Consider the following 16,729-nt stretch of genomic DNA (forward strand, 5'->3'; position numbering starts at 1 on the left):
GCACACTGTTCACAAAAACCAACAACTTGTTAAGACTATGCTTTCTTTCTTTCTTTCTTTCTTTGGCTGTATGTCTATATGTCTGTCTGTTTTTCTTTCCTTCTTTCTTTCTTTTTTTCTTCTTTCCTTCTTTCTTTCTTTCTTTCTTACACAGTGACATCATTTTTTGCACCAACTGTCACATCCCCCTCTATGCATTGCTTCACGGGTGACAATTTACTTTTGTAAATGTTTAATGACTGAAGACAAGCCTATTCTAAAGGTCACAGTATGAGCTGTAGCTATAGAAACATCTACCACATTAATATGATTCATATATATTAAGAAAAAACATGAAAAATCCACCTTATATCTACATTCTATTACATTTTCTAAATTGTTTTCTCTACTCTATCAAAAAAGCAATAATTAAAAAGTAAAAAGTTAGTATAACAGCATTTTAAAAATCATGTGTGCTGGTCCTATCTCATTCCACCTGCTCCAAAAAAGATTTAGGATACATTTAACATGCATGTGTTACCAGAGTACTTTAGTATTAATGTTAAGTAGTTATGACATTAAAAATAATTTTGTATTTAATTTTTTTCCCACAATTTCACTTTTCAAAAATAATATGAAGCACAGGAAGGAGAGAAATTTTGTTTAAAAAGAAAAGTATTTTAGAAGCAGTCCACTACCAGAGGAACTGAGGGTGCAGGTGGTGCTGTATGGATGTAGGACCTCACCAAGATAAGCAGGGCCAAGACCATTAAGGGCCATGATGTTCTCAAATGTATACACTCATGATGAGCTCAGACATCACTTATTGTCTTTAGAATGTGACATCCATATCATAGCATTCATTTTTTTTCTCTTTTTTCACAGAGCAAAACAATTCCAGGTGTATTATTTTTTAGTTGTTTGAGCAAACTTTGACCTTTTACCTTTTCAAATCAAAGTATGAAATGACCTTGTCCCATCACTTTTACATTAGCCAGTTTATTTATATCCAAGGTTCAGCTCTATTAAATTGTAGCAACTACAATTTAGAGAGGTCACATGTATGATTGCGAATGCAGCCTTTGAAATGTGGGGGGTCAGTTGTCAACAGGTTTGGAAATGTATCTATTATAAATTACTTGATAAATTACTTTTATGATATTCTAAGACTCTTTGGAGACTGGAAAGAATAATTTTGTTGTTCTGTGCTCTTTAGATTATGTTAATGTTCAGCACATATATTACTTACTGTCTTAAGAATGTGATATTACATCCTAATATTCAGTTTATTTATTTTTCTGTAGATGCTTCAAATATATATAATACATTGTATTTTTGTTTCTTTTTTTTAACTGCTATATTGTCAAAGAGGTCCAAGAGTGTCATTTACAGTCTAATTCAGCTCTATTTAAGTTCAGCTCTATTAAGTGCACCAGCTGCAACTAGCAGAGTGCACAAGTGTGCAGATATTATGTTTTGATACACCACCCAAAAATAGACTGTAATCACATGGAACACAAATGGCCATTACGAGGTCCTAAATGACCATCCTCCACATGTAATGATAGTAACCATAAAAAGACATTTAGATAACTTATTCTTAACAAGGACATTTAGAGTTTCTCACTGAGAAAACAAGCAACCTTTGAACTAATGGAGTCAATAGTCAATGAGTTTGGAAAGATTATAATCCACTATAGATACATTGTCCTGAAATTGTGTGATGTTCTAAGAGCAGTCTCTGGAGATTTAAAAATCATTTCTTTTATGATAATTGCAACTCATGAGCTTTTTGGGATATGTGAATCTTGTTGCAGCTACACAATAGTTACAGAATACAGAAGTCAATAGCCAGTAGAGAAGATCATTGGATGAGGAAAAAAAAATATTTGCAAAAAGTTGAGTTTAATCATGCAGTGAGAATAAAGTTAGAAAAGGCATAAAAGTAAGAACTTCAAAAGAAACATGAAACATAGCTGAAGATAAATCTTGGCAAAGCATGTCACTTAAAAGATGATGATGTCACTGGATGTGGCATCAATGTAATTATAGTATGTGAGAGCTATACTTTTTTAAACTGATTTTGAGTTTGATCCCAGAATTATGCTGGTATAAAATTTAAGAAAAAGCACAACCGTTGATAATTTTAAAAAAATAAAAGTATGTGTTTAATTAGGATTATTTCTGTTTTAATTTATTGGATTCACAGTATGGCAAGTGTAATTATAATCCTCTTTCAGTCCTAGAGTCTAATTTGCTCACTCTGATGAAAAACAACAGAAGCAAATTAATAGGAGCTAAAACAGAGGGTTAAGAAGGACACACAGTAACATTATGTTAAGTGAAGTTCCACTGTCTGATTGAATTTAGACCCAGATGAGTTATAGTTAGTGAATCTAAATTAGATTCATTAAGTGAGAAGTCAGAAAAGGTAATCACTCCGAGTCCAACCATGCTGGGAGCTAATCTCAGCAAGTGGCAGTTCTTTCCTCCCACTGTCCTAGATAATGTCAACCAAGACACATAGAAAACATTTGAAAACAGGGCTCATGTAAACATGTTTTGAGTCGTTATGTGCCTCTGAGAAACATAATATTAAGATCTCTGAGTATAGTCAAATAAGCTGTAGAGAATATCTTTTAGATAAAGTCGACATCCTTTAGGTAGGTGTGCAAACTGCATATAACTGAGCTAAAACTGGACAGCTGTGATGAACGAAGACAGTGGATTTTAAGTGGATTTGATTTTTTTAGCAGCCAAGCACACAGTAGCCAAGTGCACAGTCAGCACAGTGTGCACAAAGTTATTCAAGATAAACATATTGTAGCATGTTTGGAGAAGGTGTTCTTGGGTTCTGGGGGTTTGTCATGTCGGGAGTCTCTTCTTTTGAAGAGCGGCGTCGGGAGCTGGCATTTTTGGAGGTCTGTGCTTCCACACAAAGAAGAACTGGACAGAGAGAGTTAGGAGCAGATTGGTGCAGATGTGCCACAGGCTTTTTCCCCTTCTGGGGAATAGCCTAGGCCCTAGCAATGCTGGAGCTATGTGTTAACCTGAAGCCTGGCTTGTTTGTACAGAATGGCTGTGGTCAACACAGCTTGAATAAAGCAAAAAAGCTTGTAAATAGTTGTGTTCTCTTTGTCTTGGTAGCAGAAAATGCTACTATGCTAATATGTTTTTTGGTAAGAGCAACACGTAAATGAAAGCATGGAGTCCAAAAACGGTTATTCCTTGACATGAAATAATGTCAAAAGAGTTTGTCCATTTGGCACCAAACTCGTGGAAGGATTCTCATAAGGAAGCAATTAAATGCTGAAAAATCAAATGAAGTAGCCAGTGAAAAAGCAAACAAAGCTGCCAAACAGCTCCCACAGGTGGATAACATTTTAAAAACACAGTTAGAACAAGCATGCTGCACATATGAACAAGGAAGGAAACAGATGTCAACATACATGTGAGACTATTTCTGGTTCTACAAGGATTTGTCCTGGGAAAAAGCACAAAAGGGTTGTAGTATGTAAGAGTAAAGGAGCAAAATCCAAATACTTTACTGTATATTCTCATGTAGGACTATAGACATGTGGTTAATGAGAGCCTACAGTCCATCAACAAATTATTTCAGTAATATCGCTAACTCATCAAAACTAAAAATGCTACATGATATTACAGATATCTCTGTAAGTCTTAAGCAAAAATGATTCTTCACTATCTGGACAACAGTGTACAGTGTCTGTCCAGTAGGAGTCCTTATAATATTCAGTTTGGCAGTGACAGAACAGATTTGAGTCTGTACACCTAGCAGAATAATTTGACACAAAGCAATGTTTTTAGTTTTTTCAAAGACCCATTGCTCTCAAAAATGTGCTTGTGGATGCTTGGGTTATTAAGTATAAAGATTGATATATGTATTCACAGCTTTGTGTTGGTTTTTAATTCACCTGATTTATCTAATCAGCTTATTAAGAAGTTCCTTCTAAGTTGAAGTGGGTGAGTTAGAGCAGGAAAATACTAATATGTGCAGAGAAGAAGTACTCCATGATCAATGAGAGAACCACTACTCTAGGTCTAATCAAAACTGGAAATTGACTTTGGAAAACAGGAGGAGGAGCTGAATAAAGATGTCATTCACACTGTAGCTCAAAGGTTTATTATAATTATATAGATTGAGATTTGTATCAACAGCTTTGTATTAGCTTTTATTTGTTTTATTAATTTTTTTCACAGCACAATTTTAGCTTTCTCTCCTGTTGAAAACAGATTTCCTCATTACTTCTGAAAAACAGATCTGTGGTTTATCATTTTTTTGTTCTAAAATCTTGACCTATGTGTTTTTTTTTCATGCTTTTTCTGCGTGGCCCTATCATGCTGATGAAATTATAATTTTGTGATCTGTTTGCTTTTGCTATTTATACAAGTGATTTCATGACATTGGAAAACATTAATTAAATCTGATGAACAGTTTCACTGATCATTAATCAGTTAGTATGGAATTGTATGCTGATAGCTTATCATGTAAGGTAGGTATCAAACACGGTAAGGTACCTATCAAACCATAGACATTAGCTCGCTAGTTAGGTTAAAAAATGTATTCAGTTTCACTGGTCTAATGGTAAAAAATAAAATATTGTTAAAGCTGAATTTTAATCAATTACATGAATAGAATATAAGGAATTATCTAGTAAAAACATACTCAGTTTGAAGAGGTGGTGGGGTGCTGTCCTAATGGATAAATTATCCTCTGAGTGAGTTCTTAGTACACATTGTTTGCTTGTTTTCCTGCACATGCATGATGTAGAATATCTTATTGTACTTTGTTTTACTTAATCAGCTATTTATTCCTGTTATCATGGTAGTGATTTAATGTCCTAATATGATGGATGCTTTGTTTGAAGGATGACAACTACTGGGCAGTTTCAGGGAAAAAGAAGGAGGAAGAGGACTGGCACAACTGGTAGTCATTCCTTCTTCATATAATTCTGATTAACACATTAGGATCATGTAAATTCAAATTTTTTTTTTATACAAAGACAGGGAATAAGCGCAGTACAACACTAAAATGTAAAATTAGGAACTAATGAAAGAAAGAATTGAAAATGTCCTCCACCTCATCTCTGCCCATGTAGTCACTCCTCTCAAGGGGTTACAAATGTTTGGTCTGTGGAATGTCTGGGAGCAATAATGTTGTAGTCAACTCAAGTAAAGTATTTTTTCAAGCAAGCTTAAATGCATGATTCCTCAATTTTGGAAATTTCTCAAAAAATAATGTGGTGTTTGTAGAATCCTATCAGATGCATATTGCTCATATACCTGGCCTTTAGGTGTTCCTAAATCCTACCAAGGAGTTCTATTCAGTATAGAGGTGAAAAGTGTACAATGTTCAGCCACATCCTTACTGGGCTAGACTATGTGACAGTCATTTGTTACTGTCAGGAACGCTATATATCAGTCCAACTTTGCAGCAATAATTCAGTAATTATTATGTCAATGTTTACACAACGATCATATAGATCATAAATGGCATAGGCAGAAATAATTTTTTGGGTAGGCCTCTTAAAAATTGGGTAGGCCAACTTGGTAGATACAATTTCCAAACTTGCCATGTCCTGCAAAATTGTAACATCAGGTTATATCTAGAGCTGACAGCTGTGCTGCCACCACCCTACCTAATATAGATATATATTTCAAATATAAATGTGCCATTTTGTAATTCAAAACAATAGCAAGGCTGTGTACCAGAATGCTGAATTTCCAAAAACACAAACAACACTGCAACATCCTTCAATATAAAGCATGTGTCTGCATTTTAGTCAATGAAGACGACATAACTGAATTAAAATTGCACACCTGAGATGTACAAAGACAGTGGATTTTGAGTGGATTTAAGAATAGGAAGTGTAGAAATACAGATTTTTTAGCACAAAAGCAGCCAAGCACACAGTTATTCAACATGGCATCAACCAGCTCTTCTACAGCAAAGGTTTTCTACAACAATTTTTTTCTTTGGTGACTGTTTTATGTGTTCTAGTCAAGTAGCAAGCCAGTGTATCCTCCTGCAATGTTTGTCCTATTGCAATGATGGAATGACTTTTAGCAAATGGTTTATACTTAATTTTTTTGGTAATCTGTATTCCTCTCTTCCACGCTAATGAAATTCTAAATTCTGCTTACCAAAAATTTGTTGTGGCTATCCAACAGCTGTCCTGGTGCTGCTGATCTAATCATCGTCACCTATCAAGCAACGTCAAGTTAGCAAAAGCAAGCAAGGTCATTTACTTTATAGCTAGCTACACTCTATATGTAAAGGAACTGCTTTTCATTCTCTGAACAAACATTTAAAAAAACTTGAGATTGTTGCCATCCTTAGAAACCATCCTTCTCCTTTACAAAAAAACAAAAAAGAACCATCAATTAAATTCTTTTTTTAGGTAACCAAAAGTGGTTCTTCTATGGTCTTGCTCAACCCTTTTTAACAACTTTATTTTTACAAGTGTACATAATGGTAATGTTAGGTTAGCATGCGTGGTTCTTGGTGCCAGGGTTGTAATGGGATAGGTGGTGGCTTCAAGGAGTAAAATATTGATTTAATATTATTGTAACCACTAGATTTTACCATAGAATCACTAATTTTACCTATAGCCTTATAGCAATCCATGATTAATGCATGTAACATGGGGTCATATTTTCGTGATCATGACACAAATGCACCTTCTTGTGGTTGGGACACATTTGTGGTAGATCTATTTTTGCTATGTTCATGAGCATCAGCACAGGCAGTCTCAGTCACTCCTCAGCAATGTACTGGCATGTGACATTCTGGCAGCTAGGGTGGGGTACTGACAATAAATAGGAACACTTCTGTTACTGTGTGTGCTGAGATAATGGAAGCAGCAGCTAAAACACTATATATTTTATTCTTACCTGGGCACGTGCCATGGGTGCTGCCTGAAAACACAATATTAAGAGAAAAGAGGTATTCCGTGCAATGCGATAAGTTGCTATTTTGTAAATGGAATATTACAGTGACAAAGCAAACAAACTAATATTGTAAGCAGCATAGGCTGCAATGGAGAGTGGTTTGCAAGCCAGCTCACCATATTGAGCTTCAACAATTACTAATTTCATGGGGTAAATGGCCTACATCTACCACTGAGATACACTTGGTGGAACATTGTGCATTTTGTTGTTTTTGCCTGTCTCTTTCTTTTTTCTTATTGTCTGTTCACATTCACAGGTTGAAAGGTTGTAATTAGGGCTATATCCACACTAATACTGGAATCGGATACTGGCCTGATACCGTGCTCATTTACTCGTTTTCATAAAAATGCACCGATACCAACATGCAATACCATATGACGTAAGCCTATTGTATGCTGCCGCACAAATTAATAAATGACTAAAGCAGGCAGTGAACAAGAGTCTGCTCACACAAAGGTAATGCAATTGCAAATGGGCACTTCCATCCATCCATCATCTGGGTCGCGGTGGGGTGCTGGAGCCTATCCCAGCTCATTGGGCAGAAGGCAGGATACACCCTGGACAGGTCGCCAGTCCATCACAGGGCAGACAGACGGACATACACATTCACACACACAATCACACCTAGGGGCAATTCAGCACATCCAATTGGCCTGACTGCATGTTTTTGGACTGTGGGAGGAACCGGAGTACCCGGAGGAAACCCACTCAGACACGGGGAGAACGTGCAAACTCCACACAGAAACGACCCTGGTCACCCGGCCGGGAATCGATCCCAGGCCCTTCTTGCTGTGAGGCGACAGTGCTACCCACTGCGCCACCATGCCACCCCAAATGGGCACTTGTTATTCCGTTTTTAATATGTCAGAGTCAAACAATTAAGACAATAAAAATGAAATGTCAAACCCCTTTGCTTTTCCATGTTAAATTTTTCCAGCCACTATTCATAGAAATACAAATGCAAATATACTTTCTGCATTTGAAATATGTCTTAATGTCACGCTTCCAGGTTCTCCTCCCTTGCCTAATACTCTCCAGGACTCCAATTCCCATGATTCCAATCCTGATAATGTCACTCCTTCCACCAATCACACACAGCTTCCTCGTTCTCAGTCACCTGAGTATTAATGCAATTCACCTGTGTTTGTTTGTCCCAGGCTTTAAATAGTTTCTGGTTTGTTCTCCTCATTGTGAGGTATTGCCCTTCACTGGATTACTGAGCGGTTCTCTACTGGTTTCCTGACTTGTGTATTGGACTCTTTGCCTGTTTTTTGGATATTGCGTTTTTGTGTTTGCCCTTTTGCTCTGGTCGCTTGTGCGCTTGTTTTGTATCTTCTGGTTTTTTGACATTAGCGGTTTCAAAATTGTAGTTTAACTGCTGATAGTTGTGAGAAAGCAAATAAGACAAAACTACAACAGTGATGATGATAGTCAGTTGCAAGACCTCTCACCAAATGGAGGCTGTCTGTGGTTTACTGACCTAAATAGTTTTCCGGTCTATTCTTTTACTCAGTGGAATTTAACACCCACCCTGGCATGTCTCTTTAAAAAAAAAAATCATGATTGCCATTTTGGACTGTCTACTAGTTAATAAGTCTCAAGTTAATGACTTAATATGTCTGCAACAGTCTACATAGAAAACTACACTTTGGACAGGACAAGAGTCACGGGAAGCACTGTACCAAACAGTGCCCAGTTCAAAAATTAGCCTTTTTCTTAATGCCTGTGGAAGTTGGAGACATATTAAGACATATTAAGTCATTGTCAAATAGATCAACTACAGCGCAAAAATCATCACAGTAGTAGGTGTGGGACTGTACTCACATGACAATTTACTTGCTATCTGAATAGGGCTGTTTAACATTGATAACAGCATTGATATTAAACAGTATCTGTGTTTAAAGCCACTTTATTTACATTTATTATTTACCACACACTTGGTAAAAGTGAGGAAAAAAAATATGAACGTAACGAAAAAATATCTTGTTATTTTACTGAGAGCTGCTGCAATATGAGATTTTGCTAAGTTAAGTAAAAATACTGCTACTCCAGTAATAATTTAGCTGAGTAAACTATTGATTAAAGAAATTAGGCAAAATAATGTTATTGACAAATATGCTAATAAACTGTTATTCTTTATATGTTTATAATGTCAATCAAAAACTATTCCAAAGTTTTGAGTCCTGAGTCAAGTTAGAGTTTTGTTCAGGTACATTAATTGTAAATTGTACTCATTAGCTTGCCTTTAACACTACATTAGCTAAGTCAATCAGCTTCCAGCTACAATAGATCATGCAGGCTAAGCAGCAGCTTTAAATATAAGAAAGATCTGATTGTCATGATTGTAATTTTAAAATACTAAAGTAAAAATAAAATAACACAGTATATGTATATAAGCAGTTTTATGCTTTAGTTTTTCTTACCTAAGAACAAATTCCAAATCAAAAAACACTGGTGAATGTCAGAATCCTAAAACTGCGTAAGTGGATTTTAAGAAGAAATGTCTTCTTAAGAATGGTTGGTGTATGAGGCCCATTGTCTTTTTTGTGTCCAACAGGCTTACAGAAACAATTAACAATTTTGGAACAGGACACTGTGGCATTGAATCTTCTACACTTTAAACCTAGTTTCTTCAAATTAATTTACTTTGAATGTACAATTACAGGGAAAATGTGTTGAAGTACTGTAATGAGAAGGGCTGTAAAGATACTGGATTCAAGATTGGTATTCGCACAAAATTTGAATAAAGAAAAGTGATGACTATAATCATGTTGTTGCACAACTTACTAATGACACTGGAGCTGGGAGGTGTTTTGTTGTTCGAACAATGCAGTTGCAATATGTCCATTCAGCACAATGCTTTGTTATATTACTACAGTGCACATTGTCACATTTTGCATTGTGATGTCACAATGTCATAATGTATTGTTATACCCCTGGTAATGAGAGTTTTCTTACTTTCTACCTCTGCATGTGTCCTAACCATGGAAGCATTTCAGAATTAAAATGAAAATGTAAGATGTAAAATGGCAATGTACTTATATGTTTGGATATAAATTTCCTGCACATATATGCAATGTTGAGCTCAAAATAAACATTCAAATTCTATACTATGATTTTAATTTGCCTTTTGGTATACTATTATTGAAATTTCCATTACACAAGGATATAAATGCTATATGAGTAGCTTTATTTAAATTAAAATGGATTTCCAGAACTGCATATTTATGCTTAATGTGATTATGCAATAAATGTCAAAATTATAAATAAGATGTAATTTATCTTATATGCATTTTCATTCTGTAATAATTTATTCAAATTAAGAGAACACCAAGCTAGAAAGATGGAAAATTCAAATGTAAATGGGAAACAGCACATCTCCTCTACTACATACTCTCACCTATGGCACTCATTCTGTGTCAAAATGCCTTTGAAAATGCATTCAACCAGATAGCATTTTAATTTTCATGGTCTTTCCAACCTGTCAAGCATCCTGTCAGGGCAGGACCAACAGCACGCAAACACACAAATACATTTCCATTTTACAATTTCATTTTAATTTCGATACTGATATGCTTCTATACCTAACAGGATTGCCTTTGCCTCTGGAATGAAAGCAGTCACATACCATCACAGATTCACCAATAAAAAAAGATACTGTTCTTGTTTTACACCAAACAAGGTGCATGTCTTGAAAAAGCTCTATTTTTGCCTGATCTGACAAGGTTTAAGAACCTATTTCAAATCCCTAGTGATGTTAAGCTTAACTCTGGACATGTATGGTTTGAACATAGCAGAAACTTTATTTTGGCAAGCTTTTAGATAGTTTATTGTAAATATAATATTTATTGTAGTAGTTGTAATTTTTAAGACGTGTTTCTATGGTAAAAGTGTCTTATTCACATTGGGCCGGTGTGGCTGCAGGTTTTCATTCCAAAGAGCACAACAAGTGGGATCATTGTTGATTTAATACTAGCAGATGATTCAGTGACCTTACAATGAACATTCACAGACACCTGAGGCCCACACGTTCTCAAAACTGGGAATGTTGTTGGTATATGCAAACTGCACCTGGAAGTTATAGCTGTTTTGTAGTCATCTTGGTTTGTTATGTGTGAAACCCTGAAAGCCACATTTTGTATCATTCATAACTGCTGAATGTCTTCTGCCTGCTATGATTTGCACTTTTGTAATTCCAATTACTTATGTGGGATTACCAATAGGAAAAGCACATTAAAACGTAGTAGTTTCTCCTAGGCAATAATGAGATCAGATGGAAAGACAAAAGAGACTTTTGCTTTAGTCTCCTGCTGCTCAGACATTTCTTCTACGCAAAAGACTCCAGTAATCTCATGTGTTTCCTATTGAGTTTAAGTAGAGATCTCAATAACATTGCACAAGCTCAGATTTACTAAAATAATAATGCTTATATGTATCTGCCTCTGAAATAAAGATGTGTGAATAACTTCTATAATTTTTATCTGGACCAGAAGTTTCTCATGTCTTTTTATGGTTTAATGTTATTTCTCCAAGGGGATTTTTGGTGAATTACCAGAACAAGAAGCTGGCCAATGGAGTTTAAGAATCTAGATCTAGAATCAGCATCTAGATCACCTTTGGCCCTTCATGGTGCTGTGACCTTATCCAAGCTGCCTGTCTACTCCTTGGCATTATGATGGGGCAGCTGTCAGCTATTATGTCTTGCCCTCAAAACACCTTCTCCGTCATTCCTGTAGTTGATGTACATTGCGAGTTAAGGGTTTAATTATTGTATGGTTACTGCATGAAGAGATATAGGAAAGTTTGTGTGTGTGTGCATGCATTGTGAGGGTGCTATGCTCATAAAGGAAAGTACATATGGTTGTGTGTGTATGCATGTGCATTAGAATGTTAGTGTGTGGGTGTGGGAATGTTAGCATATTAGGGATACACATATGTTTTGGAAAGTGTGTGTACTTTGCATATTTTTCCGAGTGCCGTTCATGCCTTCCTGTAGGCACATCAGTGTACACTAGCACAGCTTGTGTTATGTAAGGGATTGGAAAGAAAACTGCGAACTCTTTTCAGATGTGTAGACATCTGCTCTATAAACTGCACTTCTGTATTCATTTTGGTCAAGGACTGCATCCACATGATTGAAGTGCACACTACTGTACCCAACTAGTATGAAATGAAGCTTTTTTTGTTTTTTTAGCCCTAAGCAACATCTTACAGCCTTTGTATACATAACACAATATAAAAATAGTTTCTCATTAGGATACTTGAATACTAATTATTTAAAATATCAGATACTCTGTCTTTCTCTTAAATCTTTTTACAGCTCTAGAATGATATGTGCACTTGGTCTTCCCACATTGCCATGGCACATCTCTAACTTGGATATTGTATTTTTCAAGTTGCATTGCCTGTTCTTTCCACATCCAACAAGGGCCCCTGCAACAGCCTGAGCATGGTAACCATAGTCTCACTGGGCTTGTTCAGGTTTAGCTAAGCCTCAAATTAGCTGTATGAGAATTTCCGGCTTTCCCATATCAGAGATAACATTTCACATTTAATAGACCACATGCTGTATTCATAGTTTGTCTACATGGTTGTTGGTGAAACTTCAAGCCTAGGAGATCTACGGTCTGTCTCATCAAACACTCTCTAAGCTTGAGCAGGCAAGACTGTGATGGCCTGTATAGTTGTGTACCAAGTCATACAAAAAAATTTAAGTGGCACACCCTGTACTGAGGTGCCAATTGATCTGTGCAGTGCTGCATAAAGTCAAACAAGCCTACTGTACTTTGTCACCTTGTAGTCAATTTGTATTAAAATAAAATTTAACAATAACCTATATTATTGAGGGTTCATGTTGGTGTGAGGCCCTGTGATTACAATATTATACACATGATAATAGCATGAAGAGTACTCTGTTAATAATGAAAAGCAGAATGAAATTTCCTATTATTACCATAATAGTGAGCTCAGGAGAGCTGTCACTTCATTTTTGCTGGTTCTCTTCTAGGGGTAACTGAAAGCTGCTTGAGGCACCCACAGAAGTTGCGAATAAAAAATGTGCTTTCATGCATTTCAAGCAGTTCTCTATAAAACCTATGTATATCATTGGCTTAACATTACACCATAGGCTTGGCACTGTTTTACAGATTATTTTAGGATACAAATTTTATGTCACTTTATATGTACTCTGTATATGTATGTGTTTTGTAGCATTTCCCTGTTTCTTGAAGAGTACACCAGCTTGTGTGTCTGCTCTACTTGTGTACTAGGCTACTCTGAAGATCAGATTTCTTTCAAAGTAAACCTGCTGACTGACCTGATTACACTGCCAGTGAGTTTAAAATGTGGTAGTAAAAGTGTGTTTTTGTTTGTTTGTTTGTTTGTTTGAAAGAACATTCAGTTCAGAAACTTTTAAGTGGTCGCTCGTGACTTCCTGTTTCACTGGAGCATAACTTTAAGATGACATTCAGGCCAAACGTCCTTAGGCAGTGTTTCAAATGGCTACCTACTCCCTATGTAGGGCACTACATGGGTCATGAAACAATTGATTCAGTGCCCATATGGTGCACTGTATGTCCACAAGAGCCATTTGGATTTCAGCCTTAGTCATCCATTAACGTGACGAATACATGAGATAGAAGGTTGCTGACAAACATAAATCATATCCTATCATATCATAAGGTAAGGGTTGTAATATATTAAACTTGTAAACAAACAAGTATTAAATATTCAAATGAAATTGCTATACCTGTTGCCTTGAACTTGATTTAAGCCCTTGGATAATTGCTACAGAAAATCTCAATAATCATAGTTAAAACATGTGGTTGTACATGTGTACAAAATCATATTGAGTCATAATTTGTAATTTTGTACATTTTAACCTGTGCAAAGTCACAGCATGTCCCTTTAAAGGGGTCATTTTCAGTACACTTGTTATATTGTTCTAGTTCAGAGCAATATGCACTGTCTCTGATTTAGCAAAACACTCCATGTACTTTAGACTACAAACTTTTTTTTTTAACTATGTTACTTTTAAACCTCTATAGTGAATGCACTGAGAAGGATACACATATCAGTTTCATAGTATTACATATGTAATTTAGTTTCACCCGTACAGATGAGATTTGGGCTCCCTAAACTGAAATCGCCTTTCTGGAAGCAATCTGACACCTGTTGCCCAAAGAATGCTCTGCTCCAGGAGTCAGACTTCCTGGTATTTGGCACTTTTAGATGAGGTTCACTGCCATTGTTGTGAAGGAACCAAAGACTGTTTTTAAAACTGTTTCATTGTACAAAAATGCTGTATAGAACCTCCAAAACAGCAAAAGAATTCACAAAGTCTGTTACTAAATATGTAATACGTAAAATATGTAAGATTGCTTTTTGAGTAGTGATTAATATTCTAAAAGTGACTGTAGCCTAATATTTATTGCAACAGTCTCTCACTACACGACTGTGATTCACTCACACTCGTTTGTTTCTGTACTTACTATAACCCTCTAGTATAACCAAAACTCCAACCTCTATTCATGTGAATTCAAGAGAATGTAAAAAGCTTTATTGAAAGATATCCAAAATTGCATTTCCACTTCAAATCCTTATATCAATAGGGTTTAGGCAGAATCCTGTCTGATTACATTTTCTGCTAATCTCCCTTTTTTTAGGAAACAAGCCATTCCAAGAGAAGTTGAGTCTGATGACGAAGAGAGGCTGGCTAAGCTTGGGTTTTCATCATCACTCTGCTCAGGTCAGAAGACTCATTTAATGACAATGGAAATGTAAGTGGAGGACAATGTCATTTCCATTCTCCCACGCTTCGCCCTTAGAGACCTGCAACGGGGAAAGATCAGTTTTCTCTCATGTTGTCTCATTTGCTCAGGGGCGTATTTCTTGTTAAAATTTGTTAGGGCTCTGGGCTCCACACTACTGCAAAAATAATCAAAGCTTGGCAAGTGAAATCATCTTAAATCTAGTTAATGTGTCTAATGCTTCTCATGTGAAGGCTGATGTAAGGTTATTATAAGATTATTTAACTTATTTCTAGACATTTTTACGTAATTAATAATATTAAATGAAATGTCTCACTATATTGTCAGATAATGTTGCTTGTTTTAAAAAAATAATGCTTAAAACAGGCAACATTGTCTGCCAATATGACTTGATACAGAGTAACACCGACATAATGCGTAATGAGATTACTTTAATAAGTAACATAATTTCATTACATTTTGAGATTTCTTTTGATTACTTTTTGAGTAATTGCCCCAATCCTAGAGCTATCCATACAAACATTAACAATGGCATTATGTACAGTCTGCTGAGCCTGTGTTGCACTGAAAAATGAAACAAACTTTTTGCTTTCCTCACTATTTTTGCATTTTTCTGCTGTACTTGGATGCCTATTTGATTTTCCCAAAAAATATCTCATTGCAGAACCTCCACTCCTTAATGCAGACTATCACCTATTTGTCTTTTTCATATGAGTCTGTCTTTATGCATTTGTAACATCACATAACAACATAGAATAGTCCTTTATAACCATGAGCATGGGGAGGAGCGGCATTGTTATTACTGATATTACATAAGTGAATTTTCTGTTTAATTTCTTAAATTAACACCAGAGCTGTTAGAATGTTTGGGGAATTTGGTGGGGGAAAAAAAATGTTGCAAGTCTTTCTAGGGTTGCCAAAAGCAAAACTTTTTATTATCTAGGATCTATTTTAAGTGATTTTTCCATCCAACCGATTTAGGTGTGAATGTTAAAACTTGAACTACTTTACTTGGAATATTACAATTAGGTGTGAAACAATACTGCTTATAAAAATTATGTGTAGGTATTTGCGTTTAGGAATGGACTTCTGTTATAAATTGTTGTATAAAAATAGCCCCCTCAAGGCAACATCATTCATGCATTAAGCTTTTTTATGAGTGCTCCCGGTCACCCTACACCATCCACACAAACCAAAGAGACTAGCTTCTGGGCAACATTAGCAAATTTTGTAACTCACAATACATAGTCCTTTGAATGTTTAAAGTACCTCAAAATTAAAGCAGCATAGATAGCTTACTGAGACCCACTGAACATGATCTTTGTTTTAGTATAGTGGTGTTACAAGTGTTTCACACCTGGCATCTAGCCCTGTTTGTGGATTGCATGATACAACTCAGACAAAGGTGTCCTTCAGCGTGACCTCGAGGATAAGCAGCAGTCTTGGAGACATAGAATGCAGGATATGGAGCTAAATTTTGTGGAAAAGGGCGCACTGTGTTTCCACCGCGGCACCTGCAGCTTCCTGCATACAAAGAAAGAGGTTTTCAGTAAACAACTCACATATGGGGGCAGGTCGGGGGAAGGGAGGCGAGTGAACAGCGATAAAACAAATGGTTTAATATTTTGGTAATATTGTGCAGTATTATATCACGTCATGACTTATTGCAATATCCATGTAAAGTAGTTTATGTGCTATTTTGTATATGTGCCTTTAGAAACACTTGTAAATGTTTTTTAGCATCTTTATCAATATTCAAAATCTGTCATGTGAAATATTTTTTTCTTTCCATAATGTGATGAAATGTCTTTCAGTCTTTGTTTTAATAAATTAACCCCTTAGAAGATCTCATTGACATCGTCACATTCTCAGAAAGCAGGCTGAAGCTGTTTTTGCATGCTCACCCTGTTGCAACAGCCTGGCTAACTGGTTTGTCCAGCCAAACCTACATGCAACACATGGTCATTTGAAAAGAAACAACACTCTTCTGATCTTATGTTTACAGCAAA

This window comes from Colossoma macropomum, unplaced genomic scaffold, assembly GCF_904425465.1.
Source record: "Colossoma macropomum unplaced genomic scaffold, Colossoma_macropomum, whole genome shotgun sequence".
Taxonomy (NCBI): Eukaryota; Metazoa; Chordata; class Actinopteri; order Characiformes; family Serrasalmidae; genus Colossoma; species Colossoma macropomum.